General features: G+C 39.5%; 1 protein-coding gene across 4 annotated transcripts in view; it reads right to left on the reverse strand.

Moving 5' to 3' along the window:
- LOC146309109 (RNA binding protein fox-1 homolog 3-like) overlaps positions 1 to 26,799 on the reverse strand; it is a 520,112-nt gene that overhangs the window by 438,625 nt on the left and 54,688 nt on the right. For all 4 annotated transcript variants that reach the window (XM_084743796.1, XM_084743798.1, XM_084743794.1 and 1 more), the window contains exon 2: positions 17,821 to 17,943. The gene's annotated coding sequence lies outside the window, so the exon portion shown is untranslated. The remainder of the gene's footprint in view (positions 1 to 17,820; positions 17,944 to 26,799) is intronic.

Here is a 26,799-nt window from a genome sequence, read left to right on the forward strand (position 1 = left end):
GATAAAATGTGTTTGTCTATGTAAATTTCCACCAATAAGAGAATAAATTATTGGGTATTAGTAATCAGTCCTGTCCAAGTGGAAATCAGACACATCACAGTCACTGTGTTTACACAAGAAATCAAGTGGGTGGGAGAAAGCAGGCTGCAGAATGTTTACCTGCACCGGAGTAACCTGCTTACTGTAAAATCCATGTTTACATGCAGCAGGTCAGAAATCATTTCTCACCTACCATCAATCATATTTTGGAAAGATGCTTTACTTATTTTAAGCACTGGGGGAACAGGATAGGCATGTTTTATCACAGGATGAATATGTCGAAATTTGCCTCATTTAGGCCTTAAGGATCTATTTAACGTCAGTTTCGGTTGAAGTCACACCTTGAATTATTTTGAATACAAAGCTGCATCGCTTGATGTGGCGATCGTCCCTCTTATCTCACCACTTCGCTGTCACAGCACGTGCGTCCCCCGTCAGAAATCACGCACATCCGCAGAAGCAAAAAGCAGAAAAGACTATCCCTCAACCCAATTATTGAAACGGGTTTGTCTTAACATGACGTCAGACAGCAGACAGGAAACAAGTTACTACAAGCTGCACCAATCGCCATTTTTATATTAACAATGGAGGACTATGTGTAATATTAAAGAAGTCGCTGGTAGTGATAAAACCAAACAGAGGCATCAACTAGCTCTGCAGTTTTCTGTTGACTTTCTTCACCAGCAGTATATTTTAAAAATCCGCCCAAAAAAAAAAACAACTCACATTTTTTGGGATTTTTATCACTCACGATTCCGTTGTCACAACAGTAGGTGAGTGGCATGTGGGGGAGGCTTGTTGTTAATGATGTAGCCTATCGAAACAACTGAGACAACTGTGGTACCAAAACTTTCACAAAACAACGGCACAAGTTTTCTCTGAGGAGTGTGTGTGTTCTCGTGTTGTTCTCCAGTACGCATGGTAAATAGACTGGGATGGATTTGCATTTCTACTCTTACGATACACGTCAACTTCACCCATTCGCTCACGGAAATGCAGAGGCTGACCAAACTCATTCACACAAGCAATTTGGAGTCCAGTGCTTTGCCCCAAGGACACTTTAACACGCAGACACGAGGAAGCCGCCAATCCTTCAATTAGTGGCTCAGCTGCAAGACAACAAAAATAAAATAAAGAATAAACTAGGAACATGTGTTGGGATCACAATAGTCACGATGCCTGTCAAAATGTTGACATTCTTGGATGTTCTTGGACTTAGTTAGCAAGATAAAATAAGTCAGCGGGTGTGTTTGACCCGTCCATCACCCTCCTCTACTCCCTATGTGAACTCTGTTGCTCTTTACACCACCTCACCTGACGTCCTCCCTTTGCTCCAATCATAATTACCACGGTCATTGGAGGTCACCACCTAACAACATAAGCAAATATGGGTCATAATAAGCTGCTTGCACGGGCGACAGCAATGCAAAATGTAAAAGGTACATTGAGTAGAGCCCTGGGTTCAATCAGGACTAAGGTTTTATTATTTAGCATGAAAGCTAAGGACAAGTGAAGCAACAACATTCAGACTAAATTTTCACAATCTGCTGGAACATCAAGAATTTGACTTGGTGTATCACTTAGTATTTCAAGTAATGCATAAAATGTCACCACAGTCAGCTGAGAGGGAAGGAAGATACCTTATAAATAGTCTTTGCCATTTTTCATTTTGCTCCATTGTAATAAAAACTAGATTAAACACTGACTCAGTGAGCTATAGTATTACACCTTGTGAAAGCAAATGAATACCCCTGCAAAAATTAAAATGTAAATATCTCAAGCAGAGCTCTCCCTTATCTTGAGGTGTCTGTTTTTTTTTAATGAAGTGACACACACATGCTAAGTTTCTCCACATGGCTTGAAAACAAATGACATGATAACTACACGACGGGCCCAGGTTGAGAAGCTATCTGAGCTTTTGTGACAAAACAAGCGGGACGTACGGCGCTTGATTTTAAACATCAATGACTTTAATTAGTGTCATTCTACGATCACCAATAATAGTCCTGAAAAGCGCGGGCCCTGCCTCTGACAGCCGCGCGGATCTGTGGCGAAGCAGGGGGCTCTTAACAAGATAAGCCCTGAAATCAGCGAGCCTGAAGGAACATTACCTGAACAAGAGTGCTGATGAAAATGACTGTAGTGTCGGCCTGCTTGGAAACAACTGAAGTGTTGTTCACACGTCTTATGGTGAAACAAGCCAACAACACAAGTAGCACTACACCGGATAATTCCCATCACTCGTAGCGCTGAGAAAGAGGGATCATCCCTTTGTATGTAAATGATCCGTTTGAATCTTTGGATCTCTGGTAAAGAAAGGGAGAAGATAAACGTATTTGCCATTTAACAAGGAAACAGATTAAACATGTGACTCAAATCCTGTCTGAGAAAGGAAAATGTCTGCTTGGAAATGTTTTTTTTAAATTGTGCTCAGGAAATACAGGACTCCTTAACAATTTCTACCCACCGTTTAAACAAACAAGAGATAGTTTAAAACAATCTCACCCCAAGGGCTCAGTACCAAATATCGATACAGTTATGGTAGCAATCAAACTATTTCAATACTACTGAATATCAAAAATGCCTTGTCATTCACCTCCAGATTTTGACAATAATTTTCATACAGAAAGAAGAATGTCCCAATAAAAAAAAGCTATCAGGTGTAAAGGGCGATAGCGAGAATCAGTGCTGCTGCCAGAGGAGTGCTGACTAAGATTACAGCATGGGAAAAATAATAGATTTCTGTATATTTCTCATTTTCTCCCAAATGGTCTGAATAACTTTGCTGAGAGTTCCTTAATTTATATATGAAATATTTTGCCCGTTAAAATAGACCTTGGATTGTATTGAAGTCTGTGATTAGCACAGGTGCTTTGTCACAATACTGAATCTCATGAACTAACACTGACTAGATCAAAATTGTTGCTATTGCAATTCAGTAATCCCTGGATATTGGTAAGGAAATGTTTTTGCTCAGAGTAAAAACAGCTTCTCCTGCGGGTTTCAGGTCTTTTACAAGCTTCAGTGAGTAATTGCACCATAATTTTTTGTCATTCTTTTTGTTAAAATTTATACAAGTGGTATCAAAAAAGTATTTTTCAGGAATCGGTGTTGAGTATTAGACGTTTTCAACAATCACCACCCTGTGGTTCATACATGTATTCATGCTGTCCTTGAGCTTTTGAGACGATCACATTATTTGTCATGGGAACAACATTTTTCTCCCGTTCTTTTTCTAAAGGATGTTGACTCAAAAGTCGAGTTTCAAAGGACATTCTCAACCTTGCAGTGGGCCAAACGCTCTGACCTCAAGGTCCATTTGGTCACGGCTGCGAAGCTCTGGATTAATTCTCAACATGTACATTTCCATGACAGCTGACGAAAAACATGCGATGATCGAAAGCAAAAGAACCGTCACTAAATGGACACTGAGAAAATACCGCTTTGTCGACATTTCTGAATACTCTTAGCTCTCCTGTCCTGTCCGATAGTTCATGTCAGAGACCCTGAAAGAAACGGGACTGAGTCAGTTGTGCTGAGAAATACAGTATTTTGTTTGTGTTCCTACATTCAGAATTGTTACGATCAATAAGTTTTGTGTGTTTGGTTATGCAAAGGTTAATCATTATGGTTTGTTGTCTTACACAGCCTTCTATCTTGTGCAGGTTTTAGGGATATGAAGCATTTTAAGATAATATAGAAAATGACAACACAATAACAAAAAAATATCCGATGCAGGCACTGGAGAAATGTTTCTATCGCAGATGAAACTAACAAACATCTTTGTGTGTTTATTTATGCAAATTTTATGAAGACATTTTTTTTAATTTATGACACAGTTTTAATAATTTGATAAGTCATTACGGTTTATTGATGTACACAACCTTTTATCTATAGGGCTATGAAGCATTTTAAGACAACATTACAAAACATAATCGATGTAGGCACTGGGGAAACTATCAAAGATCTTTGCACTCTGCTCAAACAACATAAGCCTCCCAAACTAAAAATGTACATATGGAACATTTAGAAATATTTTGTTTATGTTTCTACATTCAGTATTGTTTTGTATCGGCATGTTTTGTGTGATTATTGGATTTCATATAACTTGTAAAGTGACTTTTATTGATTATTATGGTTTACTGACATACACAGCCTTTTAGCTTTGGCTGTACAGTTTTTGGGATATGAAGCATTTGAAGATCACATAACAACCAACATCACAATAAGGAAGTGGAGGACCATTTCTCTTGCCGAGTTTAGTTTTTGGACAACAGTGGAACTCTGTGGCACAGAGGAAGAAGATATGAGGCTTTGGATAAACGGGTCAATTCATTGTTGCTGCCAGTCTTTTTATATGACATGCTGACAATAAGAAAAATGCAGAATATTGTTAGCCTGCGTCGATTTGCTTGGCTTCATCTGAATGGCCTCGGCTGAAGCTCACTTGTTAATGCTACCTCTTGAGGTGCGTTTCATTCAGTGGAAGGCTGGGAGGGGGGGGGCAGAGCATATTTTATATATGTGTGTGCATAAGGAGGTTTATGTGTGTGTTTGTGTTTTGGGCTTTGACTGCTTTTGAAAGCAGAAGATAGTGTTCTCACAATGCCCGAGATATTGACTGGTTTCAATTTCCTCCATTCTGACAGCCCATTTCATCCGCAACTTTGAATAAAGGCAGCTATTGTGCAGAGGCATTACTGTAAACATCAACACATCACTTTCAGATCAAATGTTCCCCAAAAACCAAGAGGACCTTTAGCAAAAAAAAAAATAACGCAGAATGCAAAAGGTGGGGTGATGTTTCAGCATTATAATTAACTACAATCGCAACCAAAGTGGCCGTGACATGATTTAAACACAACAGAAGTAAACTCGTGCTGGATGGTGCGAGCACCGTTGGCAAAAGAGATGAAGAAAATGTTCAAGCACAGTGGTGACACTCATTGAATTACATGTTGACAGCTCTGTGTTAGTGAAGAGATGAAAGCAAAATGAGATTTTCAAAAGTGAATATGGGGAATGACAGTATTGCTTTCTCCACATTGTCAAACTTGACAGTGCTATTACCATCACTATAACATCAGGTGCCGGCATATGGTATTCAGTTAACAGAAATCAGCTACCTCGTTTGAATATTGATTGCATTCCTGGCGAGACGATGACTTAGTCTTATTACCTTCTTTTAAATTTTTCTGCCATAGAATTACAATAAAATAGGAAAAGAAAGAGAATTAAAATTACTCAACCACAACCAATAATTTAATAATCAGGTGACATGAGATGTGTGTTTATATAAAATATTTGTCTTCGAGGGGGAAAAACAAAGATGCACCCGTAATTTCAGGGAAAGATAACGATAATTATGATTAATTTTGCGATTGCACAAATGTGAGGAGGACAATAAAGGCTAACTTTTGAGAAATACCAGAGGTCCCTCCTGCTGTCAATACAAGTCTTGTGATCAAATTATAGCTGAGATAAGAAAAGGCCGCTTTCACTGGCATTCTTCTTTATCTTTTTTCCTTTTTTAAAGTGCTGACAGGCAATGCAATTAATACGAATTAATCTGCCGCATTATTATACTCGCGGTGTTCATTCAGAGTCACAAAAGAATCACAGCTATTGTAATAAAAAGGAAAAAAGGGTCCACATTGGAGGATAATGCATCAGCCTCAGATATATCGTTCATCACAAAAATCCACTTTGATAGGGCATAAAAAGATAATAATTTGGCGAAAGGGAAAAAAATGCTTAAATTAAAAAGTGTAAGATGTAGAGCAGGAAGCTGATAGTAACAAGCATGTGAGAAAATTAAAGTGTTGTTTCTATCTGTAAACATCAAATCAAAAAACAAGGTCTCCACGTAGCTTAATGGCAGAATAATGATTAGAAAATATAAAGAAGATACTAAATCATCAGTTGAAAATAAATGGAAGCGAATGAGCTTAATGTGCCTTAAAACGGATTAATCTTCTAAAACTAAATGAAATCCAAGGCAAGGGTTCTTCATCATGAAAGTATGCTGAGAATAAAAAAATAAAAAACTTTCTTAACTTGTATTAAAATCTTCCTGAAGCAGTTTCCAAGTGCAATAAGGGAGGTAAAAAACACAGACAAATGACAAAGTAGTTCAGGTTTCTGTGTGGTGATATAAAATCTCTTCATTAAAACATCTGTGTTGGATCTCTGCTCTAATTAGTTAGCCTGCTCGTCTCTTTGCAGTGGGAGTTGTGTCAGTTTCAGGCAGAGCTGTCACTGAGCCCGAACACGCTGGAATGACGGTTTATGGGAGCGAATTTGTCAGTGCATTCAGTTTGACATTCTTCTCTCCGGTCACTGAAAAACCAGGAATACGGCAGCGGCTCCGATGTTTAGGATGCCCAAACTAGTCACAAGCCGTAATGCCTGCCGCTCCGACAAACATCAACCCACTCAGCCAATGAAAAGTACAGCAGAACATCCAGCCTCCCCTGTCATCTTGCTGAGAAATCAGCATACTGAGCATCTCCGGCGCCGTCTTCATCACTCCAGAAAACAGGAAGGCAGTGAAGGACTTCAAAGACAGTCAATGTGTATAATTCCACTCCATCAACCATGCACGTCGCCGTCCTAGCACTGCTTTTAGAAGGCATATTTTCACTCACAAGTCTAGGGAGAAGCAATGTTTGGACCTTCATTTAACTTGTCAGACTGACCTGTTAATATAATTTTACTTGGTTATTCTCTAGTTACTCATTCTCCATCCGGACGGTGCACTTATCGTCTTAAATCTTTGTCTTCTTTTTTATTTGATTGGCAGAAGCAGCTAGTATGTGATTAAACTTCAATTTTGAGTCATCACTATTCAATTCTGGCAACCATCTGCTCAGCACGATGACATTTTCATAGGTTTTGTGGCTTAGTACTCTGAAGTGATGATGGTGTCTGCTCAGAAAGGGTCTATCAGACTGTCTGCACATAACTGCAATATATTGTGTTGTTTCCTAGTAGGAGCAATAGTAGTAGTAGTAGTATGGCTTCCCTTAAAATATGTGGACGCCCAAACCTAGACATCTAATGATTGCATCTACATGTAAAAGCTTGGGAGCTAGGTATGAAGTGCGCCGCCACACAACAGGTTAGGCTGCTAGGTATTATCTCACTTCCTCATACACATTTCCGGCTGGTTCCTGAACGTGAGTTGAACAAACGTGGACCAAATCAAGGAGGGGTTAACCGATGAAGTCCCATCTCCTCAGACATCTCCTCTCTTTTTTTGTGTTTCAGTAAAAGTAGCGGTTGTCAAACGTTTATTAGCTTCAGTTTCAACTTGACCAGCTAAGGTTCAGTCACCATTGTTTGAAGTACACAAAGAAGCCAAAACCAGTAGCATAAAAACTCTCCTGTGAAGTAGCATTTTGGTGGTGTAATTGCAGAGCAAGGGAGACACAAACAGTATAAATGATCATAATGGTGTAGGCTACAGCTTAGGCCTACACACAACTACATACCGGCCTTAAGACCAGCATGCGTAGGAATTGCATTAATCTTGGCCTATTCAGCACTTCATGATTCTGAGAGAGTGTGTAGGTTGGAGTGGTGGATGGGCATGTAGCGTGTCTGGCTTGGGACTTGTGCGTGGGACCACATGCCCGCTCTAATTTTCTTAGTTGCGTAACCTTAAAGATAACTTAAACATTGTTTATCTGCTATAACCACATTATTATCCAACCATACCACATTTTTCATGAGGTATATTGTAAAAAGAAAGAATTCAAAACTCTTGTCAATGAACATAACCCGGGTCTTGCAGAATCCACCAATATCAAATGTATTGTTTGGCGACAGGGTTGGTAATTGTCGAACGATTTCCTTTCAAGCATTATTCTGCTGCTATATCCACCTCCACTCTTCTGGTTTCAGCCTTTCCACCAGATGTTTGATCCAGGCTGCTCAGATTTGCTCCCGTTCAGCCACAAGAGCATTCATGAGGTTCGACACTGATGTTGGGTGGTGACGGCTGGCTCACAGTCAGTGTTCCAGTTCATCCCAGAGGTGCTGGATGGCATTGAGGCCAGGGTTTCTGTGGAGGCCAGTCAAGTACTTTCACACCAAACTGGGAAAAAACAGTTCTTTATGGACCTGGTTTTGTGAGTGTTGAATCAAACTTTTTCCAAAAAGTTGGAAGAACACTTTTGTCTAAAATATCATTGTATGGTGTTGCATTAAGATTTGATTTCATTTGGGACAAAGGAAAGTGAAAAAAGTTTACAGACAGCAGTGTCCACATACTTTTAGTTATATCTAGGCATTCTCTGATGAAATACATCCAATTATAATCAAAGGAAATAGCTGAAAATAACTCACTGTGAAGAGTTTAAGGTTTAATTATATCATTGCTTGATTAACTATAAGGTTTTCTACATTTTGCAGTGGTTTATCAAGGAATCAAGGGATCATATATCATTGCAAAACTCAGGTTTGTACAAAGAAATTAGAATTGTAGTTCCTCCATGCTGCACACAAAATACATAAATAAAATAAAATTCTTAAACAAAAATTAAATAAAACTGGAAAACTACTGCTGCTGCCACCGCTCACCTGCCCAGCTTCTGAAAGAGTCCCTGCAAGAAGTGTTGGTGATTCATGTCTGTAGATACCACCCGAAATCGTCTGTCAACTTTGACTGAGTTTGCGCACGAAGCATCATGGATGTAAACACAGAGACCTCGTCCCCTCGGCCTGCTGGAGTCTTGCACGTTACGTCCTGTCACTTCAGAAATGGTCCTTCCATCAAGTGCAATACCTCGATTTGCGATTTGGGGACCAGGACTCTCTGTGTAGGGACAATAGTCTCTGGTTTCCCCATTACTTGGCCAGTCCCTTTTCGTTTGTTTCTTTTTCCTGTCCCGGTGTTAGCCAGAAGCAGACTTCAGTCCAAACTGTAGCATGAATCTCATCCATGCTCACCTGCTCTCCTCCTGGGGTGTCCATGATGGTCCATTCTGCTGATCTGGCTGGTGGTTTAAAGATGGCAACTGCATTGTTCTTTGTCTGGAGGTCGGCTCCTCTTTAGTCCAAACCCTACGTTTCATCCCTCATTTTCCTTCGCCTACAAGTGTATTTCCTTGCAGTATCTTGAGCATCACATTGCTGTGGCTCAAACACATCATTCTGGACACATCAGCTGATCCCACTTCTGCTGGAAACTTCAGAATGCAGTCTATCTAAGCTGCCATCCCAAGTTTATTTGATATATGCAACTGTCTGTGCCAACACTGGTGGAAATCTTCCATCAACTGACAATAATTAAACTGTGAGTCTCCCTGATTAAGATCTAGCACGGTTGAGTCATCAAGTCAAACTGGTGGTCAACTGAAAGTCAAAACAGATATTTGTCTGCATGCACTTGGGGCTAAAATGGCTTATCTGGCAAGTACTTGGTCAACATCCTCGTGAACAGCACAGACACAGAGTTTTGGACTTGTAGCGAGGCAGTAAGCAATCAAATTGTCTACATTAGTACAATAATATCCGCAACAAATTGCTCCTGGCAACAAACTGAGCCCATTATCTGATCAGATTTGACCACACATTCCTCAGTCCATCCAGCTGACAAAGACAGCACAAGTGGGTAATGTGCCAGCCAGCACTGACCTCCGACTGGAGGGAGAGGTTTTCAGCACTCAGCGACTCTTCTTTCCTCCCACTTTGGAGTTCTTAAATCAGGTCCACAGCGGAGAGACTTCATGAATGGGCCTTAATGTGACAGAGAAATTGGGGATCACTTTCTCTGTCTGGCTCTGCCAACAGTCTGATGATATCGACGACTAGATGGCGTGAACGCGGGAGACTCCAAAGAGAGGATTAGAGAGGGGAGATAAGGCTATCCACTGTAATTAAGCCCTATCTCTGTACAGCCACTGAAGAAAATAAATCACCCTTCAGAGCCTGCCAGTGTTGAAATGCATGAACAATTATTCAATAATTAATCGTTATACATGCAGGCTCCAAACACTAATAGGACATATTTTAACTACAGCATTATAGCACTGTTAAATTAAATTAAGTCTGAATGCATTTAAGATCAATGTAATAGATCACCTATTTAACCTTTTTTAATCACTCTAATGTAATTGTATTAGCTCTGTTATCAAGCTTTTTATGATGTGCCCTATGTTAATTTCCCATTCCAGCCATGTATAATTGAGAATGGAGATATATAGGGTGTGGCAGCAGACATACGAGTGGAGACATTAAGCAGGGCCCTCGAGGAAGGTGCCAGTCGTGCCGCTGTAACAGGCTGAGATAACATGCAGATGAGGTCAAATATGACATTGCAAGGTATTAAAGTTGCTAGTTTACAGAACGTTATCAAGTCTGCATGGCGCCGCTGCTGCCAAACAACTAATTCGCCTCCTTTTCACTGTTTTGAACACCTGTTCAGTCACTTCCTCTGGTGTAAAAGAGGTCATTCCTCATATGTTTTCATTCTGAGTCCCTGAATAAACAGAAAACAGTGGTGGCTAACAGAGCTGACCAGACAGATATCACCTCAATAACAAACACACGCCAGTGAAGACAAAAGCATCGTTATAATTTGGACTTATCAAAGTCATGTCATTATGTTACAAAATGTATGAGGGTCATTTTTAGGTTAATCTGGCATCGCCAAACCAATTTGCAAATGCACATTAGTCTGGAACCTCTCAGTTCATTTTCGGATTTCAAGGGACGTTATCAACAGGCGTAGAACAAAACTCCTGTGGGACGCAGTTTGATAGACCTGCGACCAATTAGATCAACAAAACACGAGCGACAGGAAATTGTAAACAGACTGCAGCGTGCATAGATGAGCTGTGATGGTGTTGCATATATGTGTCCGTAACTAAATGACTAATAGGTGCAAAGAGTTTTGGAACTGGTCCAGTAGATCGCTTCAGCTGGCTACAATGGCGGTAAACCATAGCGTAGCCATGGGTGTGCCTCTGCCACTCAACAAGGCAGATGGCACATCCAAAAATCATATTCAGTATTTTTAATTATTGTCTTAGTAATACATTTTTTTAAAACTTTTTTTTAAATTTACTTACAGGGACCTCAGTGTATAATAGATGATGTAAACATGCCAGAGTTAGCAAGAATGCTAATTTACATCTGTAGTCCCTCGGCAGGTAACAGAAATAAAAAACAACAACAAATGATCAAAAAACAACATTCACCATCATGCACTGCCTGCTCACGGATCAAATTTTTAAAAGCTGATACATACGCAGGTAGCCATTGACCCATGACCCCAGCGAGCATCATGGGAGTTCAGTGGTGTCATAAACAATGCAACACCTGCAGCTGATGCTAAAACACTTTAGCCACTAGTTTATCAAAATGAAATAGAGCTCGCTGTTTAACTTCTTTAAGAAAAATAAAAAACTTGCATTGATGAACAGCCAGACACACGTCCTACTACAGCTGAGGAGTATGTTTTTCTATTACCCTCCCTGTCAACAAGTGCGACTCCTTCAGCACTGACGCCGGCGGAGACAGAATCAGACGATGCAGAAATGATAACTCTACAGATCTCTCAGACAGCCAATTCTGTTGTATTTGATAAGCCTATATAAAGAATGATTGCACTGTAAAGTTAAAAAAAATAACAAAGAATGGACTGTACTATATATTGACTAAAACACTTTTTGTTATGTCTGTTTTCTGGCAAGCAAAAGTCTATCCTGCTTTATGTTGCTGTGAAAATTTGATTTGGCTGCATTATAATCCTTGGGGTCTAATACTTCCATCAAAGCACGTCCACTAAAAGTCCTTGTTTTTGTGACTTGTTTTGTTACTGACAACATTTTGGAAGGGATACCTACAAAGATAGACCTTTTTGTTAAACAGTAAGCCCTTTTGACCCAAAATGGTCGCTAATATCGTAGTTCTCAAAGCCACTGGACTCCACTGACAAAAACAGTAATTTCTCGTAGATCATCATAAACCACAACTTGACTGAAAGAAACTAAAACTCACCAATACCATCTTTGTTCACCTTCCCAATGTTCCAACAAACACAGACTCTGGTTGTTGGGTTTTTGAATAAACCCTTAAATCACTGAGATGTTGAGATATTCTGGCTCTACATGCTGATATTCTTGTTTGTTTCATATCAAACCCACTCCATACCAGATAAACGCTTGTGACTGGCCTGAACCAGATCCAGGTCGACTGGAAATCTGTCTGAGCGGGAGGGGAGCCAGACGCATCTGCCAGAGAAAATAAAACAGGAGCTCGCAGATTCGCCTGGTCACCGGGACACTTTCAGGTTACTTTGCTGCCGGCATCATTTGACGACCCTCTCCACCAATGAAATATGGTTACCAGTTTCCCTTCACACATGCTTTCTGAGTACTTTAACAAATAATACTCAGTTTTATTCTGATGTCAACAGACCACAATTTTTTCACACGTAAGTTTACAGCAAATTAGCCGTTTGACAGAGAACTAATCGGCCAAAAAATTGCAAAAATCTCAGTTGTTACTGTGAGAGTTGCTTCTTTTCTTTGTCTTACATGATAGTGAGGAAAATATCTTTTTGTTTTGGAGTGTTGGTCTGGAAAAACAAGCAGCCTGATGAAGTCACCTGGCTATTCTTCACTATTTTTTGACATTTTACAGATTATATTGTTCACCAATTAACTGTAGAAACAAGGCAGATTAATGATAATGACAATGAAAATAATTAGCTTGGTTGCAGCCCTAGATAAATTATTGTAATTAACTACACACTTTGCCCTAATTGCTTATAGATATTTTGCTTGAATACAGAAACTAATTACAGTGTCATCAGCATTATTAATAAAGAAAAATATAAATGTTTAATTTTATGAGAACAGAAATTGAAATCAGCATGGTTACAGTATACCATCCAGACATGTTCCTGTCTGATGACAAATATTCTTTTTCTTCAAACAGAACCTCGTAACATCTGTTAAAATAACAAATCTTGTGTGATAGAAAGAAAGAGGCAAAAGCTATCAAATGTGTTCTGCTTCTAAATATGAGCAGATATATATTTCTTTTCCCCTCAGAAAAGGTTACTTCATCCTGACCAATTTCGCACTCACCTGATCATCACTTCAAACTGTGAGGCATCAATGCAGCGAAAATCTAACAATAATTGCCTTAAAGCAGGAAAAGAAGAATCTGCTTTAGAATCTGTGCAGAAAATCCCTCTGTACAGAAAAGGCTAATATTATCTCCTCAGAAGTATTTACAAATCCCACATTTTTTTTTTTTTTTTTTTGCAGCACAACAATTGCATGTACAGCGCACTGTACCTCCTACAGCAAAGCTTCTTTTGCTTCATAGCATTGCTTCGAGCTCCTCCAGGTCCGTGTTAGGCAGTCAGAAGTAAAGGGATATTAGACATGAATAAAACAGAAGTTCTCTTTGAAATGATGTGACATTTCCATATCAACTGGAATAAAAACATTGTGCTACCCTTGATCTGTTTATGTGAAACTGAGCCAAGCAGTGAGATACTGTGATGTTTGATGTTCTGCTGAGGGTTTGAGTCAGCCGGCCAGCTGGTGGTTAGACGGACAAACGTCTGAAATTCCCTTAAACACCGCGGTCAACAACATGCAGAGACATCAGAGGCAGCACACATGGGTGGATGAGATGCCAACGCAGTGAAACGCAAATCAACGTAATGTGTTAAAGGGAATGTGCGTCTCCATTTTGACCGTTAACATACAGTATCATGTCAAATTTGGGTCCTCATCAGTATGATCTCATCCGTAAAATACACGGTATATAAATGCAAGTCAGTGAAAGATGTGGATGTTTTTGCATCTAAATTAATGTTAATGGTTGGGTTGTCTCAGACTAAAAGTCGAATCAGATTTGGCTGTACAGTGCAAATATATCAGCCTTTACGAGTATGTTTTACCAGTAAGACTCTTTTTTCATCATATGTGATGTGAAAACATCAGATTTTCACACGGTCAGAGAAACTACAAGTGTGCATCCTCCCATAATTCAGTCATCAAATCAGCGCACCACAGAGCTTCTCTCCCCAGCCTGCAGCACTGCAGCAGCCAGCCAATCCAGTGTCACCTGCCACTTTTTCACGCCATAAATTAAGGGTTTATTTCCATCAAATCGCAGCTGGTGATTCTTGGATTAGCGATACGATGAACCAAAACATTTTTGGTGAGTTTTATTTTGTTTCTGTCAAGTTTGTTCTGTGAATTTGCAATAAAACAGCTTTCTCTGGTTTAAAAAAAACATATCTTACTGGTTAAAAAAGAAACTCGCAAGAACAATCTGAGCCTGTCAGTGGCAAAAACAAGCACAAGCAAACAAGCAAGCGTCACCTACTCTGTGCGCTCCACTGGTGCGCCCTGGTGAGGTGGCTGACAGCGCATCACCTGCAGAGTCCACAGCCTGTATTCAATTATGCAGCTAAAAAGCAAGAGCTGAAAGTTGCATGTTGTCATGTGGATGCTAAGCTAATATATATTTATGATTCACCTTAGTTAAAGTTCCTCATTGAAATGTTCTCCCTGTGTGTTTTTGTAACCTTCAATCAGTTTTATCCTGTTATTGTAACACGCACTGAGAAAGAAAGAAAAAAAATCACGGCTCAACTGAAAGAATCCATCTCTGACTGACGATTCGAACCTTCCACTGTCATGGGGCATCCCTAATTAATTTAAATATGTGCACGTTTACTGGTGTTTACTCTTGACCACAAACTTCAAACAGCATCAGGAAACATTAATAACTTGATTGTGCTGTTATCTAGTGTCTGCATATTAAATAGTTGGCAGTGACTGAGAGTCTGGCCTCAGGTTTGGTGATTTCTAACAGGCTACAACTAAGTGTTTTGAAATTTGATTAAGAAGTGACTGCTGTGTTTAGATTTGGATCACAGATTCTGCCTTTCAGGAGTGATACATTTGGTGCACAGCACCTTTAAGGCTACACAAGAATGAATTCTCATATTGGCCTATAGTTTGTTCCCTACTTGTGTAATTATTTGGTCAAATTAAAAAAGAAAAAGCAGAAGAAAAATAAACTGAAAAACGTTATTTATTTTACTGCTAGTGGGTGGGTGTTGTTGGTACCAACTGACGATGTTGGTACTGCATCACGGCTGGTGCGATATCTGTGTGGGCACTAAATAGTTTGGGATATACTTCATTTCCAACAGCCTAACAGCCGGAGAGCTAACGTTGTTTGCCATTTCTTAGTCCAATCTGTGACCTCAGCGCTGTGTGTGTTACTCCATGATTCAAACACCGGAGTGCTGAGGCCAGAGGAGAACCCGCTGCTGTGAGATTTGACAGCGTGGTCACAGAGTACACTTACATCATAAAAGACTCTCTTTTATAAGGTTGTAGATATTATACAAGTCCTTCCTTACTTTATATTCTGATGTAGAGGTAGTTTTGTAGTGACTATTTATGCTTTGAATATATGAAGAAATTTGAAGTCTAATGGATGGTGCTCACATTTTTTGCAGTGAACTAGTTTCCTCCTTGCACCAACGCTGCATGCTCTTTGATTGTTACTGTGGCTGGTTGCCAATTACTTTAAATAGACTACCTGTGTGTTGTTGTTTTTTTTATTTAACCTTTATTTAACCAGAAGAGTCCCACAGAGATTAAGAATCTCTTTTTTCACAGCTTGACCAAGACAGTCAGCAGCCAAAGCACAAAGTTGCAAACAGAGACACAAATTGAGACAAAGTACAATTAGCAAGCATTGAAACAGAGTCAGTTGTGTAACAGGTGTTTGAGCTTTAAGTAATTCTGCACCATATTCCAGGCCGAGGGGGCAGAATACCCTCAAGCCCTTTTTCCAATTTCTGTCCGGGCATTTGGAGCAGAGAGCGTAAAGAAGTCCTGAGAGCGCAATGAATACTGCCTGGCACTTTTTTTGCGTGATAAAGACACATAGGTAGCGTGGGAGCAGACCAAGGATTGCCTTATATATAAAAATGTGTAAGAGTGCACAGGTGGCCGGAGCTGGCCATTCTGCCCGAGAGGATAACCCACAGTGAGTCAGAGCTTTACAATTTGAAATGACTCTCAAGGACACATGGTAAGCTGTTCTGGCCATATGAAAACATTGAGCAGAGGCGTGCATATACAAAAGAGAGAAGAGAGGTGTCTGGCAGAGGTGAGGGACTTCAGCCACATGACTTGACTTGAGTCATACATTTGAGGACTTGAGACTTGCTTTACAAACACTGATAAAAGACAGATGACTCAAAAGGACTGAGGAATGAGAAATTATCTGGCTGTGAATACAAAAAGAGGAGACTATCAAAGCAAGCACTCCAAAAACCAGAGGGATTTGTTGGTAAAACATTATGAGTGTTAGCAAGGAAGAGTCAAGTTCACCACCAAACCGAAAGACCATCAGCGTTAGCACAGCTACCAGTCTTGCTCCAGAAGGAGCAGCAGCAGGTGTTAGCGCTGTTAGCAGATAGATGATGCAGTTAAGACCTTTGCTGTGATGACGGTGCACCAAGTAAACTTCTGACAGGTAAGATGTGCTCTTGTTGATCATGGATTATTTGGAAAAGAGCTGCTGTCAGGACTCTACTGTAAAGAATTCTGAACCAGGTTATTGGAGTTATTACGTAGCCACGTTATTTGTATATGGATCCGTAAAATGTCTGCAGATTGTGTAATGCACACTTTCTGCACTCTTGCCTGCACAATTACCTGTATGACATATTTATGTTTCTGTGTTGTTGCTGGTGTGGTATGTTTCAAGGGAGGGGGTGGTGTAATTGTTTTTTTGCCTGGAGCGTCAGAAGCGCATGCGGCGGTCATGACCAGGGCAGCGATGTGGCGTAAATCCTCCATTCTTGTTCATTTAGGAGGCTTGTTATTGATCGCCACAAAATGTCAAATATCAGTAAGATTTATAATGTGTAATCAGGCTGTTTTTCGTTCATGTTGACAATAAAACAAGTTTTAGTGCGACTTTAACAGCAGATGTGTCAACACATTTTATTCTTCGCCACTACAGTTTGACAGAAAAGGTTAAAAGTCTCTTAAAGGTCAGAGTGTTACTTTAAAAAAAATAACTATTTAACCATCTACTGGCGTTGATTAAATTCTGTAACCATCCAAACGCTGTTCTAAAACTTTTTTTATTTTATTCACCTTCTTTCCACCTTACCCCGAGGCGGTCGCTGAGTTCGGTAGAAAGAAGGACAGAGAAGCATTTTGCCAGGAGCATAGAATCACTAGATTTAAGTCAGTGGCTGCTTGACTCCTCTGGAGAATGACAACCACAAAGAAACAAAGACGGCATGATGGTTTGACTGACAGCCTTTTATGTCTGTTCACTACAAGGTCAGATGTAGCCTAAATAGAAAATAGACGTGAGTGATCCTGAATTTCCTGAAGAACGCCCTTCGTGTAGGATTCCACACTGTATGTTTTGGTAAAACGAAGACTATGAATTATTAGTGGCAGCAGAAAGGACTCCTCTAAAGTGTCGACATCAAACGAGGAAGCCAAATAGCAGCAGAGTAGAATAATCTAAATATAATTGTGGGACTGCTGGCATGTCAACTTCAACCTTGTCTCATAAATGCCATAAGGAAGAAATGTTCTCCGAGGTTAATTTCACTATATTATCAAGAGAATTAAGGCAATTACCAACAAATGACAAAAAGGGCTATTCAGAACCAATTCTGAGGATAACTGACCGTGCTATGTCCTCTCAGCAGGTGGTTATTCATAATACAGCAGGTGATTCATATGAATTATTTCCTACCTGTCATTCACTTTGCTCCGCCGCCTCAGTCTGTCCAAGTAATTGTAGTCCTGTAGATTTCACTTTGGCACCTACGGCGGGATACTTGGCTGACCTTCCTGGGCGCTTCCTTCAAGCAATTATCTGTGGACATTTTGAAGACAGGAATGGCGTAAATATTCCGGAGGGAATCCCGGAACAGATAGCGTTCGGTAGCAAAAGCAGGTAGAACCACAGGAAGCAAAATATGGTTACATAAAACAACCAGCGTTTTCATGTCTGCTCACTAATCTGAAGAAATGCTCTGCTGTCAAATGTGTTGTATTAAAGGGGCAAGGATATTAAAGAGTCAAATACACCCTGTTTCCACCTGATAAAATAGTGCAGCACCCCTGGCATTACACATGTTGTTATCCCCCAGCCCCTAAGAAGCAGAGAAATATATCATAATCTGTTTTCAAATAATGTGTTACAGTACCACGCTTTGGTATTTTCCACATATGCTTATTCAATATCCCGGCGATAAAACCAGCGGGACCTCAATTTGCCTTCGAACGTTTAATCTCCAAAAGAAAACACTTCCACACAAAGCAGCGAGAAGCTAAGTAACAGTACAGGGTCATTTGGCTCCAATGAAGTATTGGTAAAATGAGTTTCCATGGAGACTAATATGCTCGCAACTAAAGACACATAGAGTGGCATTTTGGAACGAGTGAAGCAAACTGTGGTGCACAAAGATAACAAGCTTAGACAAAGAGACATAATGTCAACACAGTCTTGCCACAGAGGGCTCAACCTCGAATCAACATGTACAGTAGCTGCAAAGGCTGGTAGAAATTTAAGTGCCCTGTGAATCAAATCATTAAACTCTCACACTGAATTTGAATATGGCCACTCCAAAAGCTGGACTGGAGGCAGAACACATCCTGGTCTCTATGAACAACCTCTGAATGCTGAACACTATTAGCAGTTTAACATGATTGATTACTTTCTTATTTTTGTGTCATGCACACAAAATGCCACGCCCTCTTTACAAGACACCAAAACATTTCATTACCCTGAACACAACTGTGCACACTGGGACCTTCAGTGTCTTTTGTTTAAATTATACTTCACATGTTGCACAGTGTAGCTATTCTTTATGAGAGGATAAGTTTATCATTTTTGCTTATGTCTTTTGTTTTTAATCTCCTGAATATCACAAAGTAACCTGTTCTGGAAAACTAAGGATAAATGGTTCTATGCAAAATAAAATTAAATGTCAAGTTAAATCATTTATGAGGTCATAAATTATGGTGTTTCTCACATGCACAACATAAATTCATGCAACACAACCCTGATTGTCAGAATACTTGCCCTTCTGCAACAACTGCTTTTGTATAAAGACTTTTCATAGCTGAGAAACTGAACAAACTAAAATAAAGTTAAAAGTGTTCTGAATTCTCTTATGCTGTGTTCTGGACAATACGGTACATTAAATTTAGGATCAAGGTTAGATTGGAATTAAGCATTTGATTTGGCAGCTATCATATTTTCAAGAGATTCTTCTGCTACTGATTTGTTGGTTAGGATGCTGATTTTCTCAGATTTTTTTTCTTTTCACTGTCAGTGTTTTGAGTCAGTCTAGTCTCTGTTGGAGTACAGGATCTACTGACTGTATACTCCAACTTATAATGCATTTGCCCTTTACATCATGGGTTAGGGTTCCCTATGTCTCATACCAACAGTCATTAGCCGTGTTTCCATCCAAATGTATTGCAAATTTTAGCCAATTGTTGAGTAAATCTGCAAAATAAAGACCACAGAGAGAAAAATCAGTAGGGTGGCACAAATTCTCCAGTGCAGACAAAGAGGGCACAACAAGATGACGTCAATAAATATAACTGGTCTGTTACATCTGTGTATTAATGTGAGGAAGGTCCTTTCCTCAAAAATATGTGCAAGTGTAAACCTTTTTTGTGAAATTTGCCATTTCCATCCACCACTTCTGATTCATTGTTTTAAAATTTGCAAAAAAAAAAAAGTCAAAACGCTGCTAATGTAGTTCTTTTTTCAAAATATTTAAAGCTACTACAACCATAATAACCACAAAATATAACATAAAAAATAAAATTATGTAATTAAAAACCTCATCCTGCCTCTTTTTAACTGGATAATGAACTACTCGCTGTAACTTTGCCGGGGAAAATGTAAACACAGGCCTGTTTCATCCAATTTCACGTGACAGTCTTAGGAAGGCTGACATGTCAAAACCTTCGTAAAATAAAGGATATTGTCTTTTGCATCGTGGCTACGAGTGTCCAATTATTTCCTCGCACAGCCTGTGAATTTCCGTGCTCTGCACCTCTCAGATATTAGTGTGCATTCCTCCCTCCTACCAATCCTGAGAGTAGCTTTAATCATAACTGCGATCTTTCCAGAACATTACCAAGACGTTTTAGTTGCCTAAATTTTCAGATTGCAGTTGCTGCTAACATTGTACAAATAATTACCGAATAACTAAGGTCAGTGAAGGTTTAGGTTAAGTGTTGATGACAGTGAGTTTGAATAGATCCAGTTGAAAGAAAGTAGTTCCAGTAGATTTTGCTGCAGAACTGAAGTTGTTCCGACATGAAACTGCTCACAACAAAGCCTTTTCAATTTGAAGCTTTCTAATGTATTATTTTTGTACTTTGAGCACCACAAGCTGAATGCTATTAAGTCCCATTATACTGGAAAGAGGGCAGACATCTCTGCGGATGATTTCTTCAAAACTCTGCAAATCACACCAAAACAGTATGGATGGATAAACAGCACTACAGACCAGGGGAAAAATATATATCTCTAATTAAGGGTGAAGTGTCCCTTTAACTCCATGTGTGATTATACTTGGAGTTGAAACAAAGTGTCTGTATGAAGGTAAAGAACATACGAAGGTGATTCAGATTCTGATAATGTACAGTGGTGAATCTGCACGGTTGCCTATAAAATGGATATAAAGCCATAAAGTGCTGCTCAGAGGTGACCTTTATTTTGAAGAGCTGCTGTGTGACACGCTGTGAATTAGCCAACATCAACGCTCCAGAAATTTATGCCTTTGCGCGGCTTGACCTCTAAGTCAACAGTATGTCGAGAACAACCGGAACGATTGTAAGGAAAACAGACGCTGCACACACAGCAATAAATGTATGACAATGCACGCTCGCCTGAAAACCACTGATGTCTATCTGCCAGCGAGACACTGCGGACACTGTCATTGGTTACAAGGTGAGCCACCTACGTGCACCCGGGAAACTTATTGATGTGATCGAGTTGGGATTTTTGCTTATCACTACAATATCAAGTCACCTTGTTCTTTTATTTTTTTCTAATCAAAAGTCAACAACGGTGCTATCTAACCCTGATATGGAGCCAATTAAATCCTTGTCTCAATCTTTGGCGCTGCGGAGCGCATTCTAATGTGTTGTCAATTCAACCTTTAACACCTCCAGCTCTTGTGTTCTGGCTTTGAGTTTGCTGAAGTAAAAGTTTGGACGCTTTTGATCGTGTGATCAGAGGAATTAGCTGCAGATGAAGTACAAAGAAGGTGAAAATCCAGTCATTCTAGACAACTGGGACAAAACCGGATTTCAAGGGGTTGTGGTTTTTACTTAGAGAATATATTCTAAACCGTGGTGAACAGTAATGAAGTACATTTACTTGAGTACTTATTTAAATACATTTGACTACCTGTACTTTACTTGAGTATTTGAGTTTGTTTTTTTCTTGGAAATGTATGACTTTGACTCCACTACATTTCTAGGAAGGTTGTTGTTACTTGTTACTTTTAGGTTAAGCATAGTTTTGAAGTCAGCTGTTGGCCTCTCAACTGGGATTGATGTAAAAGCAGAAATACGTCACGCAGGTGTCCTCTGTAACAAGAGAAAGCACGCTCCCAGTTTCAGTCAAACAAAACTCGTAATGGTGACAGCAGGAGAAAGACAAAATTAAATCTCAAGAAGTTATTATGATTAGAAAAAGAGAACTAATTCCAGGTAGCTTTTAATGTTGTTAACGTTTTTTATCAGGGTGAAAATAGCATATAATTAAAGTATATTCTGCCCCTGAAGAAAGAAAGAAATCTCAGTTATTTTACAGACTTGAAGAACTCCTTACAGTTGGCTTCAATCTGATTTTATGCAGTGATTTTAATACAGGTACATCAGAAAATGACAATAATGGTGCTTTTTGTTTGTGATTGCATTTCTATTTTGAAGTTTTTATAGGTGTTTCTATGGGCTTTGTGTAACAGAGTGGATCTACAAGCAGGTCAGTGCATCAACCGGTGGTTTCAGAGTTACAAGCTTCTGTAAATACACTGTGAAAACTAGGGATGCACCGATATCGATACCAGCACCGTCCTCACGTACTTGTACTCATAAAACTACGCCACAACCCGAATCCACGTCACGTCACGTCTCGATACAAGCAAACATCTGTGATCCCCAACCCTGGTCCTCAGGAACACCTGTCCTGCTCCAACACACCTGACTGAAATGATCAGCTCGTCATCAAGCCTCTGCAGGAGCCTGACAACAACCTGACTGGGAGACTCTGATCTAACGAACCGCCATGACGCAGAGTTCAAAGCGTTTCCTGATGCTTACCGTCTTTTTTGGACGCGTCGTCATCGTCAGCGACTCGTTGTCCTCAACGTCATCCACTAAAGACCGCAGAGACTTTGCAAACTGTCCGTATAACTGAAATGCATGAGTCCACCTGCAGCCCGCAGCCAGCCGCTGTCCAATAAGTCCCGGCGGCTGTAAACTAGTTGATGCGTCGGTAAATTAATCCGAAGACGAAGAGAAAACACCGCAGCCATCAGTCTGTAACCGTCTTTTCTTCGTAAAAAGCTTCTACAACTTCTCTTTGTGTATTTATTCTTCACCAAAACGTCCTCACAGCACAGGACACGAAACTTCACTCACATGGTTCACAGCAGGGTCAACAAAACTGCTGCACACCTGGCCCCACACTCATACCTGTCCCCCCCCAAACAATGACAGGTAGGAACTAATTAGCTCTTAGACAAGAGGGACGTGAAGAAGAAACTTCAATACTACACATGTAAATGTGTCATTAAAATACTAGTTAAAATGCTGTAAATGATACTGAAATAATTATCATATTTAACACCATTTATAATAGTTAATTGTGCAAGTCCATAATAATGTTGTGAAATTATTATACTGAAATATATCATGTACACAGTAAACTGCACAGTTTAATAAGGAACACAAAATCAGTAAAGTAACTTACTATAAATGACCTAAAAATGTCATGTGTACAGTAACCATGGTTACACTCGTAGCAGGAAACAGCAACAATGATTTGTTACATTTAGAAAGTGAGCATCTAATGAAAATAAAACATGTTTTAAAAGTTATTGTAAAATTTTGATGGCATTATTAAGTACTCGTACTCGGTCTGAAAAAAGTGAAAACAAAACTATGTATGTATTGATATTAGAAAATATACATTTTAATTTGTACTTTCGAATACTTATGTATTTTCAAAAGCATGTACTTTTGACTAAGTATTTTAAAAACAAGTATTCTAGTACTTTAACTTGAGTAAAATTTTGACTGAGCAACTTTCACTCGGAGTTGAGTGATATTTGATCAGAAGTATCTATAAATTGTTTTTGTAAAAATCTGAAATGTGGGACAAAACTTTAAATGGTCAACATTTTCATTAAAAACATTTTTAACATAAAGATGGTTATAAGAGCAGATGTTACACTGTTAGTTTTAGATTTTGAAGGCTTTTAACAAAATAAAAAAAATTGTTGTTTTGAAGTTGTTAATTCTTATCTGAGATGTGGGTGTTTTCTGGCAGAGAGCAAAACATTTCACAAACTACATAGATTTAATTTCTTAAAGAATAAATTTTCACCCCAAAGAATATTGATATTAGTTAAGTTCCACTTGAATATCAGTAATCACGTTATGACCTTGTTACATTTCTATTTTAATAAAAATACAAAATTTTATGCTCTCATTGTTGAGTGAATTTTTCCCTGTGGCATTAAAAATCAATATTTAGAGGAATTGTATTGAATTTAGAAATTCTAGTATCGTGGCAACACTAGTTGCTAACAATTTTTAACACATGATTTCTTGCAGTTGTCAAGAATGGCTACAGGCAGTTTCACAGGTGCAGACCGACTTTAGAACCATGAGCCTCTATTTTATCACAAGGTTGAGGGAGAGGGGGAAGCTATTGACACACAGAGGTACGGCTAAGCCACTTCACATCCCAATCGATCACGGGTCCACTCCACTACAAGTGGCATTACGATTATAAAGTAAGATTTTCCTGCCCGCGCTGACTTTCGAGATCCAGACACCCCGGCTGGACTTTTTTGGTCCCGCGGTATCTTCAGTCACAGTTCGGCGCAGCACTTTCGTCCTCCTCTTTTGTTCCTCGCTCGAGACTCAAGTCAGCTTGAGAATGTTTCTAACTCAGTTTTTTTTTTTTTTTTTTTTTGGCTGGTGCAAAAGCAGGAAACAGATGGCTGGCTATTTCTAGATGGTACTACTGAGTGTCCAGCTCAAATAAAGTGTACTTTCACAGGATCTTAGTGTTTTTTAATGCCTGCGTTGGGAACTTCATAAAGCCTTGGACCAAGATCTTGCAAATGGCCCGTGACAATGAGATTACAAAAGAGAGATTTTTAGGGTATTTGACATTATTAAAGTGAATTCAAATGCCTCCCTCCTTACTTTCTTTAACTCCAGCTAATCCTTCCCCGGAGGAAGCCTATTAACCTGGACCAACACTCTGCCCCTCCTGATGAGGCTGAGGACAGGCCTGCTCTATTTGCTTCCCTGATCTCTGTCACTCAAACGGTCACATAATTATTGCGTGTCTTCACAGGTTACATAGTGGATATTAGCTGCATTGTAAGCAGACATTAATTACATGAGCAGGAGGACTGAGCTAATAAGGCGGTTTAAAACACTTCTGAGGATGCACCTCTGTGGACGGTTACCATGGAGTCATGTTTATGGATAAGACACGAATTTGCAGGGCTGTTTATGTTCTTGGATGTAAATAAAATCACGGCACAATGATAAGCTCATTCATGACATGCCATCTGGCAGGCGCTGACAGGTTGAAATTACATTAATCCTTATCTATTCATTATGAAATTTGCGAGTATAGGTGTAGCAACGCCTTATCGAGGTTACAGAGCCTCAGCTGAATTTGAATTGATTTCTATCTATCTGGAATCCATTGCAAATTCCTCTCATGGCCGGCAATGCAGGAGGCGGTGACTGCTGCTCACAGGTCAAGTCAGATTCATCTCGGGCTATCTGATCAGCCCATCCCAGAGCTGCGCCATGTGTGAGAAATAGCACATTTTAGATTACAGCACTCCCTCTAAAAGCCTTCAGCTGTAGTGCACGTCTTTCAATAGTTTGGTACAGAGCATTCATTTCATCTCTGGGCGCTTCTTTTAAAGGCTATCCCACAAGGTCCTATCACTAGGAGGTTCAAGGGCAAAATAAATCAGCGATGACACGTCCCATCGTTGTTATGTAGGGCACAGAGGTCCCCTGTCTGCAGCAGGAGCTCAGGTTGAGAGATCCCCTTTGTGTCTGAAGCGGGATCACATTAACAGCCTGACTCATTACATTAATAGCGGTGCCATCGCCGCAACATGAATAATGCCATTCCTTCTGTGAAGGGGTTACAAACCAGTCTGACAGCGGAAAAAGCATCAGGCTATTATTAACCATAAATCCATAAATGACACGCGCTGTCCATACAGGGGGACAGATATATTTAGACCTGAGCCGTGGCACTTTGTTGAATCCATTAACGGTGGATACGAGATGATATGAGGAAAACCTATTGTTTATATTTCAATGAAAGACGGATGGAAAGTACCGGCTAATATAAAACGAGGCCGGGACTTCCTGGCAGATCAATCGTCTGAGACGTTGAGAGTTTCTCAAACAGGGCCCCGGGGACATTCAGGGGTCCGTGGCCCTCAGTCTTATTCATTTAAATAATCATGACATTATAAAAAAGTATTTACATTTGTGTTAACAGACTTCATAATTCAACAAATAATATTTAAACTTTTCAATTCAATATAGCTCACAGATTGTTTTAATCTAACAATCTATAATTAATATACAGTGAATAAATATGGTCATGTATTGACAGACAGGTATGCAGAGGTACTGAGAACATTTACTTAAATAAAAGTAGCCTACCAATACAAAATTACGATATGAAAATACTCCAGCCTACGAGTTAGAGCCCTGAATTTAAAGTTTTACAAAATACTTAAAATATCTATAGTGAAAGTATTCATTCTGGCCTCTGTGACTGACATTATATGTGACATTATTGGCTGATGATTCATCATCATCGTCTCAGCAGCATTTTATTGTTGTAGCTTGAGGTGGAGCTCCGTTTAACTTCTGAACATACAGTTAACTTCACTTTTTTGTGAAATAGTGGATAATTTGAGTTGTTTGGCACAAAGACATTTATTTAAATGAAACCATGTGGAAAGTTTAAAGGTGAAATGTCTCTTTGATGGACCTGAAAACAACTCTGACATCTGGGGGGGCCACAACCTGAAAATATTGAGGACCAATGGTTTAATGTATTTTATTATTATTATTTTATCAGATTAAAAGAAAAACCTTAATCTAAAAAGTAATTAGCAGCTAGTAGTGGAGTAAAAAGTACAAGAATTTTCTCTAAACTGCAGTGGTGCGGAAGTACAAAGTAGTTAAAGTAAAAGTACTTGAGTAAACACAGTTACTGTCCACACCTCTGCAACGGTCAGTCAAGGGTCAGTGGTAAGCAGCGCCCCCTACCCCTCTCACTCCCCCTCAGAACAAATCTCAGAACAAAAAGTAAATATCTTCCTCCCACCAGTTAAGCATGCATCACCTAATAATGGCAGAAAACAACTCTCTCTATTATTTCAGGTCCCAGACCAGCCTATATTATCAT

This window comes from Lutjanus erythropterus, chromosome 19 (genome assembly GCF_056507025.1).
Source record: "Lutjanus erythropterus isolate fLutEry1 chromosome 19, fLutEry1.hap2, whole genome shotgun sequence".
Taxonomy (NCBI): domain Eukaryota; kingdom Metazoa; phylum Chordata; class Actinopteri; order Lutjaniformes; family Lutjanidae; genus Lutjanus; species Lutjanus erythropterus.